Source organism: Hoplias malabaricus, chromosome 3 (genome assembly GCF_029633855.1).
Source record: "Hoplias malabaricus isolate fHopMal1 chromosome 3, fHopMal1.hap1, whole genome shotgun sequence".
Classification (NCBI taxonomy): domain Eukaryota; kingdom Metazoa; phylum Chordata; class Actinopteri; order Characiformes; family Erythrinidae; genus Hoplias; species Hoplias malabaricus.
The window spans coordinates 20,605,672-20,618,914 of record NC_089802.1 but is presented as its reverse complement, the minus strand read 5'-3'; positions in this window follow the sequence as shown (position 1 = coordinate 20,618,914).

The window sequence follows — 13,243 nt, the reverse complement described above, 5'->3', positions numbered from 1 at the left end:
CCAGACCTCCCAAACAAATAACTAACTAAATATATAACTTATTTCAAGAGGCTTCTTTGGAAGAGGAGTCATTGGATGCTGAAAGCAAGTTAGTGACTGGCAAAGAGTTACACTGCACAATGTTACATTCACCTTTTTCTTGATTAATCATGAAATACTGTTTGAACTTCCAAGGAAATAATCGCATTTCTCTCCTAGCTGTGTCGAGCTAGCTCATGATGGCATGTTAGCAGGAACTGCTTTTTTATTTTAATGGCTTCAAGGAAAAACAGTGCTGTAATTTAATTTGATAGTAAATTAACATGTTGAAGGGATAAATTCCTTCAGGTCATCCATTAATTTCACCAGTGTAACTGTATCAGAATACAGTTTTGTTTGTAATCTAAATACGTAACGCTGTTGAATGTGTTCCCTTCCTCCCAACACATGACATGGTGTTATGACAGGAGCGGCTCCAGATCCAGTAATACAGAGGTATTTCCAGTCATTTCTACTTATCATTGTTCATAGTTGCCAACTGAATAATGTCAGTCTATAATAAGAGCCCTGACCTTTTGCACCTCCTGAATCTCAGAACTAATTCCAATGACATAATATCTGATGTGTGAGTAATGTTTGTCATCACTGCACTGTCATTGAAAGCTTGTCATAGTCTGTTCTATCCATCAAGCTAATAGCAGACATAACTTTGGCATTAATGTTCTGTAGAGGTTTTCTAAATGTTAGTAAAGAATGTTCTCAATTTAAATTCTTACTAGAATCTTGGATAAAGTTCCTACAATCTTAATAAATAATGATATTTGTATAACAATTTTTTTAACTTTGTCCTTTGTTCTTATATGAAATTTGATTAACCTAATTGATGGAATTTATAAAGTTACCTAGCCACTGCGTTGCAATGGCAGTCCCAAAGCCCTGATGAATTGGGAGGGTTGCGTCAGGAAGGGAATCCGGCGTAAAAGCTGTGTCAGATCGATGGTGGCGATCGTGGTTGATCCACTGTGGCGACCCCTGATGGGAGGGAGCAGCTGAAAGCCGAAATTTTTAAAGTTACATTTTAATATGTTTGTCTATTAAAATAAAATTTGGGAGAACATTTCAACGATGATTAGAATTATTTAAGAACAGCCCATAAGTATTTGCAGAAAAACATTTAAATGCAACATTGTCTCTGCAATGGTAACTTTCCTGAGAATTTTCACCTAGCCAAAGACAAACATTATAAATAACCCATTAACATCAAAACCATTAGGTTGGTAAGTAAATTTTTTTGCTTCTCAAAAGTGTCCATAGGTGTGAGTGTGTGAGTGAAAGTGTGAGTGTGTGTTGCCCTGCGAAGGATTAGCGTCCCTCCAGGGTGTGTTCCCGCCTTGCGCCCAGTTATTTCGGGTAAGCTCCTGACCAACTGTGATCCTGAATTGGATGAGCGGTTACAGATGATGAATGAATAAATTAATTAATTTATTTTACTGGATAAGACAAAAAGAAAGGACTTAAAAAGCAGAAACAAAATACATAGATTTTGTTTATATATTCCCATCCATTATACAGACTGGCATTTTTAACAGTTTTTCAGTGGCTGCTTTCATGGCACCACTGATTTTTACAGAGTTCAAAAAGCAGTCAATCATATTTTCTGTAGTTTTTCATCACATCACGAAACTGGCACATATTAGCCAGGATGTAACTGTACTTAATCTATTTTAAAAATGGACGTCCCGTGTGGGGGACCCGCTCTGGGGAACATACATTTTTTCATGCATGGATTACAAAATAACTTGATTTTTGTACTTTATAGAAAAAAATATGACAAATAAACTAATAATACTTCTAATAGTAATGACTTTCACAAATAGTGTTTGCTACTCTATGTGTTAAAACTGACTTACTGCTACTTTAATCCCCCTGTGTGTATGGCGCCAGGACCCGTTGCTGGGCTGCCTGCTCCAACTATTCAGAATGACCTGGTTATGTCTAACTCGCATGGCCTGGCAAGAAAGCTGACTTCAGCTTCCAACTCTTGTGTGTTTCAGTGGTCTGGGGATATAAGCTCAGCTCTTTTAAAACAGGGACTGGATTTAGTTCATTACTGCACGAGGTTGCCCTATCCTTTATCTCTGAAAATAGTTGGCGGGCTGAAAGAGAGCTTTAGTTAAAAGCCATTGGTTATTTAGACAGAAAGTGGCCTCTGGCTCATATATTTAGCTCTGCTTTCTGCTCAGTGTAGGCTTTGTGGCTAAGCTGTCTTCTGGCCTCATCAGATGCACATCTATGAACAGAACTCTTTATGCTGACTCAGCAAGACCTCCAACACAAGCCCAGAAATTCAGTGTATAAATCAATTTAAATGAATGTAGCATGTCAATATTAAGCTATTAGATGAAGCTTGATATCACTGTAGATGTATCTGCTTGTATACTCATAATGTAGAGTACTGTGGGACAATCGTAGTTCGGTAGACGTTGGAACATACCTGTGAAACTGGAAGGTACTCCATCCACATTTATTAATGATTTCACATACTAAATGCCTCACCAACACATTCCAAGCAAAAAAAAAAAATAGTTTGAATTACTACGTTTTCATAAGTATTCCAGAAAATCAACTATGACCATGAAAACTCTGGTTCCCTGAATGTGTGTGATGTAAAATTGATCCTATACCGAGCTGAAAATAACCCAGAGAACAGGCTATGTGCACATTACCAGACTGAAGTTGTTGAAATCTGATTTTTTCCCCCTTTTGCCATGAAGCCATGGTCACACACAAAATTCCATTTATTATAATGAGATTTTAGACAAATTCATGACTAATAGCACTGCTGTTTGGGCTGTATGACCTACGATACGCCCTCTGCTGTTTCTGCTCTTTCTCAGCCAACATGGAGGAAGTGCAAACCATTGCTGTTTGAAAACAGGAAATATTACACCACTCTTTTTGTGCATATAAAATATAACACAACCAAGAGTAACGGTAAAAGCAAAGCTAAAAAACATTTCTCGGAAAACTCCTCATTTTTACTGCTGCTGCTGCTGGAACACCAGTGCTCTTCAGCTCTGAAAAAGCTAAACCAAAATGGAGGACTGTTTAGAGTGTTGATTTCTGGCCCCACTTTTAGTTACACCCATTTCACAAGGTGAAATGCAAAAAAAAAAAAAAAAAAATAAAAAAAAAAAAACAGTAACAAGGCCTTTAATATGAAACAGATGTGATTTTTTTCAGGGTTGTGTGGACGTGTTAAATCTGACCTTTCCAAATCAGATATGTGTCACTTTCATGTGTGGCCCTTGACTGGGTACGTATCTGATTTTGTGCCTGTATTCATGTGCCAGTATCGGCAGAGACATGCAGGTTGTGTCTCAAACTGGTCTGGAAAAATCTGAATTGATTAATGAGGCTTGTTATGTGATCACTGCCTATGTCCAGAAGTTGATAGGTACACCTTATAATGATTAATCTCCAAATCTTGAATAATCTCCAAAGAAATGTATGAAATGAAATGGGAACAGTTCTATATCCGTGTAAGCTCACCACTTTCAATGTGATATATTATTAGAAGGGTATAAATCCATCCAGCACTAGGATGTAGAGCAGTGGAGCTGTGTTCTCTAGAGTGATGAAGCACCATTATGTACTACAGGAATAAAATATAGTAGTGTTTCAATCCAAATGAGTAATCCAGTATCAGTACCTGGCTTCATTAGTGTTCTCATGGCTGGAGGTTATGCACTCACAGAAATGTTCCACCTAAACTAAAGAAGGAAGAGAAGAGGCAAACACTGCAGCAAGAAGGTCAGGTTCCCTACTGATTCACGTGGATTTCAAAAGTAATGTTAGATGAGTAGGTGTCCACCAATTTTGACCACAAAATGTAGGACTCTGGGAAGTTAGAACCCTGGGAATATGGGACCCTGGGAACCTATATTTCTCTTGAGCTATGATAACCCTACTCCATTGAGCTCTTATGTAGTGAACACCCCCACCGCTATTCTGTCTCTATATTTAGTGTGGTCTTGACAGGCCTTTACTAGCGCATGCCTTCTGCTGCTGGAAAGGTCAGACTTGTGGGCTGCACATGAAGACATGATGCACATATAGCAAGGTGAGGGAGGCACAGGAGAGGCACATAACTCCATATACTCATTAAATACACTGACCACTCATATGTACTGTGTGTCTCTTGAGCAAGCAGAGGACTCAACTATTGTCCAGAACCGTGTTGTTTGTAATATGTAAGTAACGTTTGCAAGGGACTATACAATACGTGTTCGAATAGATCAAATAAGACTTAACAGATTGCAATTTGAATTTACTTTATAAATAAGCACGTTTTAAGTGGGTTACTAGTGTTGTCTATTTGCTGCATTTAGAAGAGAGGTGATGGAAAAGAACCTCCGTAGGCACGGTTAAAGGTGTAAATACATCTTTATTTACAGAAACGGCGTCTTACAGGTTCATTAGGATCCCGTGAGAGAGGTGTCCGTTATAGCGCGCGCTCAGCTCTCTGTCCCATTCTCTCCTTTCTCTATTTTAACTCTCCCCTCTCTATTTTCTCTCTCCCAGCTCTTGGCTAGGACCCCAATCTATATGGTTCTTTCTCCTTTCCAAATATGGTGAACTTAAAGGTTGGTCTACATTTGCATGTTTAAGGGACTAAGGGAGGGGTAACATTTATAGTCTCCTATCCTCACTGACAGCTTATCCTAAACATTTCTCTCTTTGGAGCACAGACACAGAGCATACGTCTAATCATATAGAACAGTGAACATTTGTTAATACTGCACTTAAGGCCTTATGTTTAAATATACGTCACTAGCAAATAGTGATTGGATGATCGTGACTGGTCAGCACACACTGGGAGATTTTCAAATACAGCACCATAAATCAGTAAAGGTCCACCTAAACCTCTTTGGTTTGCCTGTTCTGACTGTTTTTTTATGCTAATGTTTTACAAAAATGCCTCTGCTTAATTACATTTGTGCTGCCTCCAGAACCAGTAGTGTTTTTGCACACAAGCATTTTGCCAGTATCCACTCATTGGTTAAGACTTTCAGGAGCTGCACAGAAGATCTTATTATGTACCATCGTAACCACTCATTTTGGGTGTGCTTAATTTATGTTGCTCTTTCACTTTTTATTTTTATTCAGCAAGCATGGCTCTGACTTGAAATGTAGCATGGTCTGTATAAATATAAAAAGACAAATATTATGTCATGCTTCAGTAGCTATACGTATTGAGGACATAAAGTCACTAAATAGCAGTGATTTGACATGTTTTCCCACATCACATTTGTTATGCTTTCTCAGTGAGTATGGCCAGACTGGATATTTTCATGATTGGGCCAGCTTGACTTAAGTTCAATGAATCCATAAAAAGACATTGTCGTTGGTTCATTTTCCAAAAAATCTTCATTAAGTCATCGTTCCAGTAGCCATCAAAGAATAATTTTGTGGGATTTCCATGTTGTAAAGAGGCATCTTGTATATAACATTGAATTTCTTCATGAAAAGACGTATTCAGTATTGTCATTTTCAGCCCAAATCATCTGCTTCTCATTTTAAACACTTGTTTTCACTGTGAGGACACATCCTTGCTATACAGCAGACTGTATACTGACACCTAGTGTCTTGGATGTATAAGAAATTCTGTACTGAATGTATTTTAAAAATAGGTGAGTCATTTGTGGAGCAGAAGCTGGTTCATCCAGGGACTACTTTACAATTTTTTATCTCATGTGAGTGCTAATTTATTGATAAAAAATAAGAATAATAAAGGGTAAAACTTTAAATTACAGCATGCTAATTACTGGGTAAGTACGGAGTAAGTAAGCCTATATGTGTTAAGACTTATTATATGTATATAGCTGACTAATGATGAATGGGTGTTTCTCTTCTGCTCTTCTTCCTTATTTGTAAAATCTGTGTAAAATACCAGTAATAACCACATATTTCAACTATCATACCCTTTACTTACTCAGTACTTATTTTATCTTACGGCTTAATTAACAGGTACTTACTCTGTACTTACCCAGTAATTAGCAGGCTGTAATTTAAAGTGTTACCTGATAAAGAATTACTCTCATTAATGTTGTTTGTTATTATCTGATGTCAAAAATGATTTATTTCTCTTTAACAAGATACTTCATACTCTGTGCAGTAGGTTATTCTCAGCACTTGTCGTTCTGGTCTTAATCTTAAGTAACTGCAGTGAGCACCCTCTTTAAAGAAGCTTATTAATCAGGTTGCTCAAATCCAACTGGCTCACTTTAAATGGTCCTGACATCTCCGTCAGAAAAGAGAAAAATTCACTCCACCCTTCTTTCTAGAGAAAATTCATTCCTGTGAATCAACATCCTGAGGAAAGCACTAAAAAATGTTTGCAATCTGCCTGCAGCGAGGTGGAGATTATGAGCGGATATCCAGGTTACATGAATGCAGATGCTTGAAGACTTCTGGGAAAATACTGTAATATCAAGGAATACTGAAGAAATACTTTGTGATGGTTAAATTCTTCCAAATTTTTCTCATTTGGGACCACATTTGCTATGTTAATTACAAGACATTTTCAGCACAAATAATCATTATGATGCACTGGATATATGCAGTAGCCCGTAGGAAAACAGAAGTGTTATTTGATGCTGGTACAAATCCTTGTATCACTTTTTTTCTTTCTTTTTTTTTTTTTTTAAATAACATAAACTGGCAGATTAATGGGCAAAAAAATCTGGCTGTTTCACCCCCTCACGGGTTCAGCCAATAGTGGAGCGACAACTTTTCACAAACCAGATTAATAAAATGATTCAGACTAATAAAAGTACAAAGACCAGTTTTTAATTCCCCATCCAGGTAAATGTTCCAGTTTCTGAGCAAGTTCTGAGCAAGACTCCTAAGACTACGACTGCCTAGCAAGGAATGTTTTCCTTCTGCAAAACCTTGCTCTAAATAGCAGTGACTCAGTTATAAAGCATCTGTTGGCTTGTTCATTGCAATGCCATTCAGTCCATTTAACATGTACATCTTGTTGTTTTCAATCACCAGCTTGGGTGAAGTAGTAGTAAATATGTAGTCTGGTTTGTTCTTTCTTTGTCTGCATGGGTTTCCACCACTTGTTCAAGTCTCCAATAAAATAAATGAATTAATTAAAAAAAAACGCACGTAGATGTTGGCTGAATAAAAAATTCCCAGATGTGAATGTGTGATGCACTGCAATGGGCTTGTACCCTTCTGTAGTGTGTGATACTGCCTTGCATCCAAAGATTCTGGGTATAGGCTCCTGACCCACTGTGACCCTGAACAGGATGATTTATGGATGAATGAATGAATCTTGTTCTTACATTTTAGGGGGTTTGCAATGGCCTAAAGTCCATCAGGTTGACAACTTATACTAAACATACAATAGAAGACTTTGAAAAGTGACACCCTCTCACATCTAAAGACAATGTGAAGTTTTTAGTCACAAGCTATGATTTTGCAAAGACTGAGAGTCTTGCAGCATCTCTAATTACAAGCCTTTAATTGCAACTAGATTCCTCAGTCTTAGAAAAAAAACTCTGGTCTGGAAAAATCTGAATTGATTAAGAAGTTAAGAAGTTAATTAGAAGTTGATAGGTACACCTTATAATGATTAATCTCCAAATCTTGAATAATCTCCAAAGAAATGTATGAAATGAAATGGGAACAGTTCTATATCCGTGTAAGCTCACCACTTTCAATGTGATATATTATTAGAAGGGTATAAATCCATCCAGCACTAGGATGTAGAGCAGTGGAGCTGTGTTCTCTAGAGTGATGAAGCACCATTATGTACTACAGGAATAAAATATAGTAGTAAAATAGTAAAATAATAGTAAAATAACTCTCACTGTGGTGGGATAGTCAAGGGTACATATTTAGTACTTTTAGATAGGGAACATAATTGTACCATATTGTGCATTCAATTTTTAAGGGTGTTGATTAAAAACTCCCTATTTCATCTCCATGACTTATATATAACTTTAATTTACACAGTATTATAATGAAATCTTGCAAATATCTTCCTTCTGGAGAGGAGAATGTAATGAACCTTTAGGGAACAGAACTGGACTTTAACCCCACTGTTGTACCTTTAAAAGCACATTTATACTCTTTGTTCCTGTAGTCTGTCTTCACTTTCTGTGAAGGCTTGCTTCTCTTCTGAAGTCTGTAAAATGGTGTAAAAATAGGCAGTAATGAGAGTTTGTGAACCATTTTGGTGTGCCTCATTTTCCGAAGGTGGAGTCTCAGAAAATTGCTGTGTCATCCCTCATTCATCAGAGGCTCTGGGTGTGATCCAGGCTCAGTGAGAGTTTGTGGGCTGCAGTCAGATCTGATTATGTGTGACAGCTCTCCGGAGCAGAAGAGCTGAGGAACAAAACCGTCTCGTGGCCTTGGGCAGTGGCTGTGCTCAGTCACAATAAGCCTTGAGAACCAATGCTTGGCTTCTGTCAAAGCCGCTCAGCCTTCAGTGTGTGTCCACTATCAGTGAGCTTCCACCATCAGTGTGTATCTGTTATTATTGTTTATTCCTGCTGTTAATGTGTATTTTGTTTGTCTGGGTGTATTCTGCTTTTGGCTGTTACTGGTGTGTACCTGCTGACAGTACGTAACTTTCACCAGTGTGTATCTGCATTCTGTGTATATTTAATGTAAGTGTGTAAGAACTAACAGTGTGTATATATTCCTGGTGTGTCTGCAACAAGTGTGTATATGCCACCAGTATTTGTCTGCCACCAGGGTGTACCTGCCATCAGTGTGTATCTACCACAATGCAATGGGTGTGTGTCTGCAACCAGTGTGTCTGCCACCAGAGTGTACCGGCCATCGGTGTATATCTACTACCAGTGTGTATTTGCAACCGCTCTGTATCTGCCACTAGTCTGTATCTACCACCAGTGTATGTCTGCAATCAGTGGCTATATGCCATACGTGTGTATCAACCACACATCTGTGTCTGCCACCATTATGTGCCTACAACCAGTGTGTGTCTGCAACAAGTCTGTGTCTTACACCAGTGTTTCTGCAACCAGTGTATCTGTCACCAGTGTGTGTTTGCAACCACTCTGTATCTGCTGTCAGTCTGTACCTACCATCAGTGTGTCTGCAACCAATATGTAGCTGCCATCAGTGTGTATCTAACACACATTTGGGTCTGCAACCACTGTGTGTCCGCAAACACTGTGTGTATGCAACCACTGTGTATCTACCACACGTCTGTGTCTGCAACCAATGTGTAACTGCCATCGGGGTGCTACCAGTGTGTATTTGCAAGCACTCTGTATCTGCCACCAGCATGTATGTCTGCAAGCAGCGGGTATCTACCACACATCTGTGTCTGCCACCAGTGTGTGTCGGCAACCAGTGTGTTCCCGGAATTCAGAAGGCTTCAGCTGGGGGAAGAGTTTTTTCTTATAAAGCCCTGCAACATTAGAATGATCTTCCAGAAAATGTTCGGGACCCAGACACAATCAAATCTTCAAATCTAGGCAGAAAACTCATTTGTTCAGTTTAGCGTTTTGGTAGTTAATGTTCCCGCTTAGATAAAGGCGGCACATCCAGGAGTCTATGGACACAGGGAATTATAGTAAACTGAGAAGGGATGAATGGGAGGATGCCAATGTTTCAGGATGCTCCCGCATTTGTGTGTCCTTCTGGTTCTCTCCTTTTAGTTAAAGCTGTTATAGTCAGATCTGACAGAGCCATTAGCCTCACATTTTCTGCTTTACATACACCCAAACAGATCAAAACGAATTCCATTTCTCTAACTTTTTCAGAGTAAATGACCACACACTTGTCCAGCTGGACACTGATGGATGACTGACTGCTGAGCTCCTGTTCCACACTTCAGACCAGCTGCCCACGCTCCAGCCACCGCCACTTGCCTTGGACTAGCTGTCCACCCTATACTGAAGTTTTCATGGACTCCTAACTATTACTAGCAATAATATTAACAATAATAATAACATCATCATCAATGCTTATAATGTAATACTATAATTATATCAGTACACATGAGCATAATGGCAGACCACTGTGTGTCTGCAACCACTGTGTGTCTGCAACCAGTGTGTGTCTGCCGTCAGTGTGTATCTACCACACATTTGTGTCTGCAACCAGTGTGTTCCTGAAACAAGTGTGTGCCTGCAACCTCTGTGTGTCTGCAACCAGTGTGTCTCCAACCAGTTTGTGCCTGCAACCAGTGTGTGTCTGCAACCACTGTGTGTCTGCAACCAGTGTGTGCCTTCAACCAGTGTGTGTCTGCAACCACTGTGTGTCTGCAACCAGTGTGTGCCTGCAACCACTGTGTGTCTCCAACCAGTGTGTGTCTCCAACCAGTGTGTGTCTGCAACCACTGTGTGTCTGCAACCAATGTGTCTCCAACCAGTGTGTGTCTCCAACCACTGTGTGTCTGCAACCACTGTGTGTCTCCAACCAGTGTGTGTCTGCAACCACTGTGTGTCTGCAACCACTGTGTGCCTGCAACCAGTGTGTGCCTGCAACCAGTCTGTGTCTGCAACCACTGTGTGTCTGCAACCAGTGTTTGTCTTCAACCAGTGTGTGTCTGCAACCACTGTGTGTCTGCAACCAGTGTGTCTCCAACCAGTGTGTGCCTGCAACCACTGTGTGTCTGCAACCAGTGTGTCTCCAACCAGTGTGTGCCTGCAACCACTGTGTGTCTGCAACCAGTGTGTCTGCAACCAGTGTGTGTCTGCAACCAGTGTGTGTCTGCAACCACTGTGTGTCTGCAACCAGTGTGTCTCCAACCAGTGTGTGCCTGCAACCACTGTGTGTCTGCAACCAGTGTGTCTCCAACCAGTGTGTGTCTGCAACCACTGTGTGTCTGCAACCAGTGTGTCTCCAACCAGTGTGTGTCTCCAACCACTGTGTGTCTGCAACCACTGTGTGTCTCTAACCACTGTGTGTCTGCAACCACTGTGTGTCTCCAACCAGTGTGTGTCTGCAACCACTGTGTGTCTGCAACTACTGTGTGCCAGCAACCAGTGTGTGCCTGCAACCAGTGTGTGTCTGTAACCACTGTGTGTCTGCAACCAGTGTGTGCCTTCAACCAGTGTGTGTCTGCAACCAGTGTGTCTCCAACCAGTGTGTGCCTGCAACCACTGTGTGTCTGCAACCAGTATGTCTCCAACCAGTGTTTGTCTGCAACCACTGTGTGTCTGCAACCAGTGTGTCTCCAACCAGTGTGTGCCTGCAACCACTGTGTGTCTGCAACCAGTGTGTCTCCAACCAGTGTGTGTCTGCAACCACTGTGTGTCTGCAACCAGTGTGTCTCTGCAACCAGTGTGTCTCCAACCAGTGTGTGTCTGCAACCACTGTGTGTCTGCAACCAGTGTGTGTCTCCAACCAGTGTGTGTCTGCAACCACTGTGTGCCTGCAACCAGTGTGTGCCTGCAACCAGTGTGTGTCTGCAACCACTGTGTGTCTGCAACCAGTGTGTGCCTTCAACCAGTGTGTGTTTGCAACCACTGTGTGTCTGCAACCAGTGTGTCTCCAACCAGTGTGTGTCTCCAACCAGTGTGTGTCTGCAACCACTGTGTGTCTGCAACCACTGTGTGTCTGCAACCAGTGTGTCTCTGCAACCAGTGTGTCTCCAACCAGTGTGTGTCTGCAACCACTGTGTGCCTGCAACCAGTGTGTGCCTGCAACCAGTGTTTGTCTGCAACCACTGTGTGCCTTCAACCAGTGTGTGCCTGCAACCACTGTGTGCCTTCAACCAGTGTGTGTCTGCAACCACTGTGTGTCTGCAACCAGTGTGTCTGCAACCAGTGTGTGCCTGCAACCACTGTGTGTCTGCAACCAGTGTGTCTGCAACCAGTGTGTGCCTGCAACCACTGTGTGTCTGCAACCAGTGTGTCTCCAACCAGTGTGTGCCTGCAACCACTGTGTGTCTGCAACCAGTGTGTCTCCAACCAGTGTGTGTCTGCAACCACTGTGTGTCTGCAACCAGTGTGCTTCTGCAACCAGTGTGTCTCCAACCAGTGTGTGTCTGCAACCACTGTGTGTTTGCAACCAGTGTGTGTCTGCAAACAATGTGTGCCTGGAACCACTGTGTGTCTGCAACCAGTGTGTGTCTGCATGCAGTGTGTATGTAATGTCAGTGTGTAACTACTAACAGTGTGCATATATCCATGGTGTGTCTACCACCACTCTGTGTCTGTCACCAGGGTATACCTGCCATCAGTGTGTATCTACCACACATCTGTGGGGGATGTAATTATAGTTTTACAAACTAAATGAAACTGGGCCAAATTTAGATGGGTTACATGGAAAGAAAATTTCCCCTCGTCCTTTGTTTTATGGTCAATGTAAAACAAATTCCATGTAATGTCTTTCCAAAACATTAACCATATACTTCTTTAACCATTCTATGGTTGAACAACTTGTGTGCTTAATGTCAGCAATGAATGAAAGCCATTCGGGACCAGGTAAAACAAGCCCAAACTCTGAGACTACCACCACCATGTTTCACTGACGGGATGAGATTTTTATACTGGAATGCAGTGTTTTCCTTCTTATTTCTGTGTAAATTCCTGTGCTTGTCTGGGTAATATTTAGAAAATTGCAAGTGGGGAGTAATGTTCTTTATGGAGAACAGTGTCTTTTTCCTTGCAACACTGCTACCAATGTTTTTAACTGTTCTTCTGATTTTGGACTCTTGAACATTATACACATTTTCCAGAGTTGCTTGGGCCTTATTTAAATATCTGTGGCATGCTTTGAAACAAAACAAGCACTTTTGTAACCAGCCCTGTAATGACTGTTTTCCATGCTTTACACTTTAAATGAGAATGTGTCTCTGTTTTACTCCAAATGCCAGAATGCCCAGCAGTGAGGATTAGAAACACTGGCTTTTTTTTTTACTGATTTTTGCATTGGCTTTTTAATGTCTATTCCTGTTTTACTCACGTTCTTGTGAATGAGATTTAACCACGTCCCTTTATTTTTGATGTGTTCCCTTTTTTCTTGTCTGTGATCTCTTATTTAAACATCGGTCCAGCTATGTGATTAGAGATCATCAGACTGCTCCAGCTCTGTGATAGAAGCAACTCAGACATAGAGGCTGGAAAACTCTGACGTGCCTGTAACAAATGCAAGACTCGGTGCAACATCAGAATGACTCATTTTATCCCATGCTTTCAGACACAGATTGAAAAAAAATGACTGGGTTTATTATTTCACAGTTTATGGGTTGGAAGGAGCAACAGGTCCA